Below are 6,914 nucleotides of genomic sequence, written 5' to 3' on the forward strand. Positions count from 1 at the left end.
TTTCATGTCGAAGAAATTTATTTCAAAGTTGCTCTTGGAGAAACCATTGAGGGGCAGGGGAAACAGGACGGGGAAGGGACCAAGCGCAGTCTGGCTGTGACTCTGCACAAATCCTACGGATGGAAGCTCCCAGCTGCTCCTGCAGGGAACGAGGGAAGTCTGGCCTGGAAAAGGCCCAGCCCCAGGCAGGGGAGCTGGGCTCTCTCCTCTGAGAGCTGCGCAGTGGCCTCGGGGCCATTGTAGTCCCTCTTCCCAAGGCAGGTCACAGGCGCTACTAGAAACAAAAGCAGCACCAAAGCCAGGAGAAATGCCTCCTCGGATAACGTGGGTGTGTCCTGCACCCCCTCCGCTCTCGCCAGCATTGGCTCGAGAATCCCACCAAGGCTAAGAGCCTCTTCTAGTTTTGAGAGTGAGCCCTTCTGCTGAACTAGGGGGGAGCCCTCAGCTGGACCAGGAGCACGTAGCACTCCGGCATTAAATGCCCCCACACCCCCCCACAGTCACACACACACAAACACAGGCGTGTGCGCACACATTTACACACTTTCACACGCATGCATGCACACACACGCCAGTTTTTTTTTAAAGCAAGAAGGAGGGTGTGGTGTGATTGCCGGTGATGTGGTCAGCAAGACAGGCCAGGCTCGGTCTCCAGCTTGGGCCCCCGACCTTTAAGCCTTGGTGTCTCACTGCAGCTCCCCACACTTTTATCCTCACCGGCCTTGGGATGGGCCATGATAAGGGCCCGGGCAAACACAGCTCCCCAGGCCAAAGGGCCAGCTGGCGTCAGAATGAAAGGATAACCTCTCCTGCAGGCAGCCGACCCTAGGCAGACCCCACCAAAGTAGGGTGAGACAGCTTCCGGCCCGAGACCCACAAGGCAACCCATTCATCCCAGGCTAGACACACCCCCAGAACCAACATCACACAGCTAGGGAGAAGCCCACTCCGGCCTCAGACATGGGCCTCACCATGCCTCTGAGCTCCAGTAAGTTTTGCCACTCAGTGGTCTGTCTGGGGTGACCTTGGCTGAGTCCTTGCTGTTCTCTGGGTCCTGATTTCTCATCTATAAAGCCAGAGATAGAACCAGATGGCCCCTCAATCATAACATTGCACTAAGTGACAGCTCCCTCTTAACCCCTGAATCCCGAACAGGCTTCCCACCCAGAGCTGTCTAACATGTATGAATTAAGGTCCAAAATACTTTATGTGATAGTCACAGAGCACCTACCAAGGGGGGGTAAGCATCCTACACATATTAAAGCATGAGATTCTGTTAGTATTCCCTATTTAAAGACAGTGACAGGCACCTGACTCGGTAGAGCAAGGGACTCTTGATCTCAGGGTCCTGAGTTTGAGCCCCACGGTGGGCCTAGAGCCTACTTAAATAAATAAATAATAACAAAGTAAAGATGGTGAACGGGAGGCAGAGAGAGAAAGGAAGTAACTTGTCCAAGTTTGCACGAGTCAAGGCCAAGCTAGGATGCAGACGCAGTCCATCTGGCTCCCCGCACTGGGTTCTTAAGTGTTCCACTCTGCTCCCTCTCCTTTTGTAAGCAATGTTACATACTTTCATTTCCTTAACTCAAGCTCAATCTTTCCTCCCTTCCTGGCCACAGAATCCAGTGAGATTTGCAGACTATGGTGGGCTCAGGAACAAACGGAGGTGGGGTCCAGACAACATGGGGGTTACCCGAATAGCCAGAGCTCCCCCAGCTACGGAGGGTGACATGCCCATGCCCTCTGTCTCTGGGCAAGTCACACAGGTGCCCCCCACCAAGTCCAGCCCTTGGGGGTCCCACCAGCTTCTCTGAAAGCCACACGCTCAGCACCCACCTACCCCAATCACTGCCCCTCCCTGCAGAGCTGAGCAGGAGGAGAAGCAGCCTTGGCTGTGCATGGAAACCACCAGCCCCCGTGGTCCCCAGAGAGGGCTTCCCCCTTCTTCCCATCCTGGCACCCGCTTCTGTGCCCACCTGCCCGCCGGTGGGTGCTCTCCTGTGACTTCACTTCCCAAGCCGGGGCTGGGGCGGGAGCTTTCTGCAGAGTGGTTCTACACCACGGCAAAGCTGTCATTCCTTCTCTCCTGCTGCTGGGAGAACAGGAAGGAAATTAACATTTCCAAATATTACACACAGGCTCCTTTCTGTGGAAAGTGCTTGGCAAATAGTTCAAGTAACAAGGAGAAGTTGATAACAGAAGGTGTTACAAAAAGCAAGTTAAATCTGTCCTCTCACAGTCTGAACTTGGTCCTTTTCCACTGTGAAAATTCACCATAGAGTAGGTCTAGTCCCTTGTTTTGGCGAAAACCTTTTAGATTTGAGGTTGTCCTTCCACTTCACAGAAATCTTGATTTTCCAGGGTCAGCAGCCCCCCAGGACGTCTGTGCCTTCTGCCTCTTCCCCGGCACCCCTCCCTCTCCCCCCTCTCCCACAGCCTGTCCACACCCTCCCCCACCCATTTCCACAGCCGCCAGGCTCTGTCTTGCACACTCCCTTCCTCCTAAGCTCTTTCTTCTCTTGCAGACCTGTCCTGGTCCATTCTCCTTCACTCTCCGCGGTCAGGCATCTCACTCGTCTACTCAGCGCTCCCCAACACGGGGGGGTAAATCCCACACTCTTGAACATAGCATTCAAGGCCCACCCATGACCTGGTCTTTGTCCTCCTTTCCCGAGTTATCCCTTCTGTCATTAGGGCTGCCCTCCTGGGTTTTTCCTGTCTTCATTCTAAACGCATGCTGGTCCCTTGAAATTCAGTGTCCCTTGAAATTCCATGGTCCCTTGAAATTCAGTGTGGCCATGTGACTTGTTCAGACCAATGAAATTCAAGCAGTAGCCAACACCTATCACTTCTGGCAAGGGCTGTGACGGCAGTGTGCGAGCTGGCACCTGCCCTCTCCCACCCTACCCCCCCCCATGGCAACTGGTGGCACTTGTAGATGGTGAAGTCTCCATCTTTCTGTGTCCCCAAGTGGTAGCACCTCCCATCACAGCCCCCCATGACCTGTAATGGACACACAGGAAGACCAAGAAAGAAACATTTTTTTAAAGTAGGGGTGTTGGGCGCCTGGGTGGCTCAGTGGGTTAAGCCGCTGCCTTCTGCTCAGGTCATGATCTCAGGGTCCTGAGATCGAGGCCCGCATCGGGCTCTCTGCTCAGCAGGGAGCCTGCTTCCTCCTCTCTCTCTGCCTGCCTCTCTGCCTGCTTGTGATCTCTCTATGTCAAATAAATAAATAAAATCTTTAAAAAAAAAAAAAAAGTAGGGGTGTTGCTAGTTGCTGCTCATTCTGACTGATCTAATGTGTTCCTTGGGCCTATGACCTTTGCTAATCCCACCTTTCCTGGCTACTGACCATCCCTTGGGTTCCCTGGGATGCCCAGGCTGCCCTCTTTGACTGACATTCTCTGCTCCCCATGCTGACTCAGCAAAATCCTCTCATCCACTGGGACTCAGTGCAGTCGCCACCTCTGCCAGGAAGGCTTCCTAACTTTCCGCCCAGGGCACCTGAAGGGAAGGAAAAATTCTTCTCTACCCCCGTGGTCTGCCTCATGGCAGGACTAAGAATTCAATTTACATGAGACAGACTAATAGGAAAAATAAAAACCAAAAGATTTATTATATGCACACAGAGGCCAAATAATGAAATTGAGATCCAAAGAAATGACCAAGACAGGCAGTTTCTCTACTTTTTAGGGAAAGAGAAAATAAATCTGGGAGGAATTGACGGGACAAAGAAAACTTAACTTTGAGAGCTTTGCTTAGGAATTCTAAACAGGGGGCACCTGGGTGGTTCAGTCCTTAGTGTCTGCCTTTGGCTCAGGTTGTGCATCTCAGGGTCCTGGGATCAAGCCCCACATCGGGCTCTCTATTCAGCGGGAAGCCTGCTTCTCCCTCTCTCTCTGCCCCTCCTCGTGTTCCTCTCTTGCTCTATCTCTCTCTGTCAAATAAATAAATAAAACCTTTAGGGGGAAAAAAGGAATTCTAACCAGAATTTGGGCTGGGGTAAATTAGTAAAAAGGAACAAGGGTCATTAATACAGCCTTCTTGGATCTAAATTTCCCACCTCTGGGGACAAGGCTCTCTTTAGCTCCTAGTACAGGGCAGGTATCTTTTACCTTTCACCAGGAAGAGTTATTTTCTGCTTTCACAGGGTCAGGGGAGGGTGTGAAAGCCCTTCTTACACAGACTGTCTCTTAAGTAACTTTTATTTAAAATAATATGCTGGGGGGGCATCTGGGTGGCTCAGCGGGTTAAGCCTCTGCCTTCAGCTCAGGTCATGATCTCAGAGTCCTGGGATAGAGCCCCACATTGCATTGGGCTCTCTGCTCAGCGGGGATTCTGTTTCCCCCTCTCTCTCTACCTGCCTCTCTGCCTACTTCTGATCTCTGTTTGTCAAATAAACAAATAAAACCTTAAAAAAAAAATAATATTCCGGGGTACCTGGGTGGCTCAGTAGGTTAAGCTTCCAACTCTTGATTTCAGCTCAGGTTGTGATCTCAGGGTAGTGAGATCGAGCCCTTCATCAGGCTCTGTGCTCAACATGGAGTCTCTTGGAGGTTCCCTGCCCCTCCCTGCCTGCTCTCCCATGCATGCCCTCGCCTCTAAAAATGAAGTGAAGGGAACACCTGGGCGGCTCAGTGAGGTAAGCCGCTGCCTTTGGCTCAGGTCATGATCTCAGGGTCCTGGGATCGAGCCCGGCATTGGGCTCTCTGCTCAGCGGGGAGCCTGCTTCCCTCTCTTTCTCTGCCTGCCTCTCTGCCTACTTGTGATCTCTGTCAAATAAGTACAATCTTTTAAAAAAGTAAAAATCTTTAAAAAATGAAGTGAAGAAGAGTCTCTAACATATCTAATAATTATGTCCTCCGTCTCCCATCCCCCGCCCCCCGCTGTTGGTCCCCCACATCGTTTTCTGACCGCTCCCTCCCCCACACTGGGCCCAGCACTCTTTGGCAGCAGAGCAGTCAAGAGCATGAAATTTGCAGTCAGGCCAACCTGGGTTCAAACCACAACTCTACTACTCGCTGTTTCTCCTCGAGGGAGTACTTGACGCCCCAAGCCTCAGTTTCCCCATTTGTAAATTGGGGACAATCTCGACCTCATAGGGCGTCCGTGGAAAGCACCTGGGAGAACGTATGCAGGATCTCTGGGGCTCGTTGATGGAATCAGGCTCTGGGCCTGGGAGACTGGAGGGGCCTCGGAAGCCCTCGCTGAGGAGGAGGCAGTGGAGATGACCCCTGAGAGGAGCAGAAGGAGCCAGCCAGGCCAAGGGCTGGGCGAAGAACATTCCAAACAAGGGAAGTGCAATTACGAAACCCCAAACTAACCAAATCCCATAAATGGCCACTTTTCTGCCTCCCGTCTTCCTCCCACACCTGGACAACCCACTGCCCGCCAGGGGACATCTAGGCCACACGTCACCCAGCATGACCCCGTCACGCACTCCGCACTCCACTTGCAAGTCAGCAGCACTGAGCCATCCCTTTCCTCCCCAGAACCTCTGGGGCTGCTGCAGACCGAGGCGGGAAAATCAGGGCCGTACTGCCAAGTGGGCTCGGGGCCCGGGTTGCGTGGATAAGCTGGCTATCGCAGGGGACCCGGGAGACGTCACTGCCACCAGCAAAGACTGATTCTCTCGGTTTGCTTGTCTTCCTGGGCGGAACCTCCCGCGCACCGATAGGGCCAAGAGGAAAGTAAATGCTTTTGTCTAATCTTGCCCTGTGTGATCACGGGGTCACCACAGGTGGCCGCTCCCTGGGCAGAATCCGGTTTCTCCATCCTTTCTCCAAAGGCGGCCACAGGACATCAGGATCAGCACCCAACCCTGAGGCCTGCAGGCTGGAACTCAACTCATAAGCCGTTGGGACCAATGTAATGCCCAGGCTGTCCTTACGGGTCTGCCCTTTTCCACATTCAAGACCCACACAGCACAGCCCCCATAGAGCGGGAGCAGTGCCATCCCCCATCGGGGCCCTCAAAGCTCCAAGGTCTTTCCTGAACATCAGACAAGTCCCTTGAACATAGGCTTGTCGGAGCCTCCTGACTGGGCCACCTGGTCCCTGAAGAGCGAAACAGACATAGCGTCGAAGTTGCAGAAGGCTGAGCAGAAATGGTTCATTGCTCTAAATTCAGGCCGGTGCTGTGCAATCCGTCAGGGGCGGTGTTGCCTGCACGAGGAGGGGGGCCGCGGGGCTACAGAGGGGGCATGAGTCAGATGCTGTAAACGCTGCCTTCTGGTGCCACTCCAGACTGGACCCACTGTGCCTGGCACCTGGGAGAGCCAGCTCCCAGTGCCACTTTCGTGCTGTCCGGAGAGCAGGGCTGGAGCCAGAAGCCGACCAGACTCAAGAAGGAAAGAGAAGGACCTCAGCCCTGCACCTGCGGGCCTCTGAGAGTTGCCCACGGGGGCTGGCAGCAGTGAGCCCTCTCTGAGCTGTCCCAGTTCAGCGCTCTCCCAGCCGGAGGGAGGACCAGATGCCTTGAGTCCCAGATGCCTTCACTAATTCACCTTGCAACCTTTTGGTAAGGGACACTGCCTGGCTTCCAGTTTCTTCCTCCCTAGAATGAGGGGACGGGACTTGTTCCAGGAAAGCAGCTGGTCCAGATGGTGTGCCAATGCTGGTGAGCACGACGAGCGGCTCGGGGTACAGGTGGCTCAGGACAGCGAGGCCCCATCTAGTGCTCAGACGCCCTAGCAGGGTCCGCCCTGCCCTGGGGGCAGCAGTGGTCAACCAGGTGCCACCACAAGCAGGAGGACCTCGGGGCCCCATCCTGCAGAACATTCGGCCCCTCGGAATCTGTGGGCTGAGATCAAGTAGTTAAAAGGCAGATGTTACCGACTAGAAGACTGTGGATTCTTCAGCAGAAACCCGGGTCAGGCTGATGAATCACCTCTCCTAAAGGAATAAATTCCAATA

At 53.7% G+C, this 6,914-nt stretch overlaps 1 long non-coding RNA gene across 1 annotated transcript; it reads right to left on the reverse strand.

Annotated features, from left to right (window-relative positions):
- On the reverse strand, positions 1-2,090 carry LOC116599126. Its single transcript, XR_004289250.1, has 2 exons — positions 1,977-2,090; positions 1-274 (listed from the first exon to the last, which is right to left on the reverse strand). It is a non-coding gene; the product is annotated as an uncharacterized LOC116599126 (long non-coding RNA).
- Positions 2,091-6,914: the final 4,824 nt, after the last annotated feature.

This window comes from Mustela erminea, chromosome 9 (assembly GCF_009829155.1).
Source record: "Mustela erminea isolate mMusErm1 chromosome 9, mMusErm1.Pri, whole genome shotgun sequence".
Taxonomy (NCBI): Eukaryota; Metazoa; Chordata; class Mammalia; order Carnivora; family Mustelidae; genus Mustela; species Mustela erminea.